This window comes from Triticum urartu, chromosome 1 (assembly GCF_003073215.2).
Source record: "Triticum urartu cultivar G1812 chromosome 1, Tu2.1, whole genome shotgun sequence".
Taxonomy (NCBI): Eukaryota; Viridiplantae; Streptophyta; class Magnoliopsida; order Poales; family Poaceae; genus Triticum; species Triticum urartu.
Window position 1 is genome coordinate 41,622,939 of NC_053022.1, and position 3,351 is coordinate 41,626,289.

Here is a 3,351-nt window from a genome sequence, read left to right on the forward strand (position 1 = left end):
AGGGAGAGAAGGAGGAGAGGGGGGCGCCGCCCCTTCCCCTTGTCCAATTCGGATTAGGGCAAGGGGGGCCACGCGCCACCTCCTGGCTTCCCTCTCTCTTCTCCACTAAGGCCCATAAGGCCCAATAGCTTTCGGGGGGGGGGGGTTCCGGTAACCCCCGGTACTCCGGTATATGTCCGAAACCCCCGGAACCTTTCCGGTGTCCGAACATAGTCGTCCAATATATCGATCTTTACGTCTCGACCATTTCGAGACTCCTCGTCATGTCCCCGATCTCATCCGGGACTCCGAACTACCTTCGGTACATCAAATCACATAAACTCATAATACCGATTGTCACAGAACTTTAAGCGTGCAGACCCTACGGGTTCGAGAACTATGTAGTCATGACCGAGACATGTCTCTGATCAATAACCAATAGCGGAACCTGAATGCTCATATTGGTTCCTACATATTCTATGAAGATCTTTATCGGTCAAACCGCATAACAACATACGTTGTTCCCTTTGTCATCGGTATGTTGCTTGCCCGAGATTCGATCATCGGTATCTCAATACCTAGTTCAATCTCGTTACCGGCAAGTCTCTTTAATCATTCCGTAATGCATCATCCCGCAACTAACTCATTAGTTACATTGCTTGGAATGCTTATAGTGATGTGCATTACTGAGAGGACCCAGAGATACCTCTCCGACAATCGGAGTGACAAATCCTAATCTTGATCTATGCCAACTCAACAAGTACCATCGAAGACACCTGTAGAGCACCTTTATAATCACCCAGTTACGTTGTGACATTTGGTAGCACACAAAGTGTTCCTCCGGTATTCAGGAGTTGCATAATCTCATAGTCATAGGAACGTGTATAAGTCATGAAGAAAGCAATAGCAACAAACTTAACGATCATCATGCTAAGCTAACGGAATGGTTCAAGTCAATCACATCATTCCCTAATGATGCAATCCCATTAATCAATGACAACATGTCTAATGGCTAGGAAACTTAACCATCTTGATCGATGCTAGTCAAGTAGAGCATACTAGTGACACTATGTTATCTATGCATTCACACATGTATTATGTTTCCGGTTAATACAATTCTAGCATGAATAATAAACATTTATCATGAAATAAGGAAATAAATAATAACTTTATTATTGCCTCTAGGGCATATTTCCTTCAGTCTCCCACTTGCACTAGAGTCAATAATCTAGTTCACATCGCCATGTGATTTAACACCAATAGTTCACATCACCATGTGATTAACACTAAAAGGGTTTACTAGAGTCAATAATCTAGTTCACATCGCTTATGTGATTAACACCCAAAGAGTACTAAGGTGTGATCATGTTTTTCTTGTGAGAGAAGTTTAGTCAACGGGTCTGCCATATTCAGATCCATATGTATTTTGCAAATTTCTATGTCTACAATGCTCTGTACGGAGCTACTTTAGGTAATTGCTCCCACTTTCAATATGTATCCAGATTGAGACTTAGAGTCATCTGGATCAGTGCCAAAACTTGTATCGATGTAACCCTTTACGACGAATCTTTTGTCACCTCCATAATCGAGAAACATATCCTTATTCCACTAAGGATAATTTTAACCACTGCTTAGTGATCTACTCCTAGATCACTATTGTACTCCCTTGCCAAACTCAGTGTAGGGTATACAATAGATCTGGTAAATAGCATGGCATACTTTATAGAACCTATGACTGAGGCATAGGGAATGACTTTCATTCTCTTTCTATCTTCTGTTGTGGTCGGGTTTTGAGTCTTACTCAATTTCACACCTTGTAACATAGGCAAGAACTCTTTCTTTGACTGTTCCATTTTGAACTACTTCAAAATCTTGTCAAGGTATGTACTCATTGAAAAAACTTATCAAGCGTCTTGATCTATCTCTATAGATCTTGATGCTCAATATGTAAGCAGCTTCACCGAGGTCTTTCTTTGAAAAACTCCATTCAAATACTCCTTTATGCTTTCCAGAAAATTCTACATTATTTCTGATCAACAATATGTCATACATATATGTATCAGAAATGTTGTAGTGCTCCCACTCACTTTCTTGTAAATACAGGCTTCACCGCAAGTCTGTATAAAACTATATGCTTTGATCACACTATCAAAACATTTATTCCAACTCTGAGATGCTTGCACCAGTCCATAAATGGAATGCTGGAGCTTGCACACTTTGTTAGCATCCTTTGGATTGATAAAACCTTCTGGTTGCATCATATACAACTCTTCTTTAAGAAATCCATTAAGGAATGCAGTTTTGACATCAATTTGCCAAATTTCATAAAATGCGGCAATTGCTAACATGATTTGGACAGACTTACGCATCGCTATGAGTGAGAAAATCTCATCATAGTCAACACCTTGAACTTTGTCAAAAACCTTTTTCGACAAGTCTAGCTTTGTAGATAGTAACACTACTATCAGCGTCCGTCTTCCTCTTGAAGATTCATTTATATTCTATGGCTTGCCGATCATCGGGCAAGCCAACCAAAGTCCACACTTTGTTCTCATACATGGATCCCATCTCAGATTTTATGGCCTCAAGCCATTTCGCGGAATCTGGGCTCATCATCACTTCCTCATAGTTCGTAGGTTCGCCATGGTCTAGTAACATGACTTCCAGAACAGGATTACCGTACCAGTCTGGTGCGGATCGTGCTCTGGTTGATCTACGAAGTTCTGTAGTAGCTTGATCCGAAGTTTCATGATCATCATCATTAACTTCCTCACTAATTGGTGTAGGCATCACTGGAACTGATTTCTGTGATGAACTACTTTCCAATTCGGGAGAAGGTACAACTACCTCATCAAGTTCTACTTTCCTCCCACTCACTTCTTTCGAGAGAAACTCCTTCTCTAGAAAGGATCCACTCTTAGCAACGAATTTTCCTTTGGATCTGTGATCGAAGGTGTACACAACAGTCTCCTTTGGGTATCCTATGAAGATGCATTTCTCCGATTTGAGTTCGAGCTTATCAGGTTGAAAGCTTTTTCACATAAGCATCGCAGCCCCAAACTTTAAGAAACGACAACTTACGTTTCTCGCCAAACCACAGTTCATACGGTGTCGTCTCAACGGATTTAGATGATGCCCTATTTAAAGTGAATGCAGCTGTCTCTAATGCATAACCCCAAAAAATGATAGTGGTAAATCGGTAAGAGACATCACAGATCGCACCATATCTAATAAAGTATGGTTACGACGTTCGGACACACCATTATGCTGTGGTGTTCCAGGTGGCATGAGTTTGTGAAACTATTCCACATTGTTTTAAATGAAGGCCAAACTCGTAAGTCAAATATTTGTTTCCGCGGATCCAAATCATAC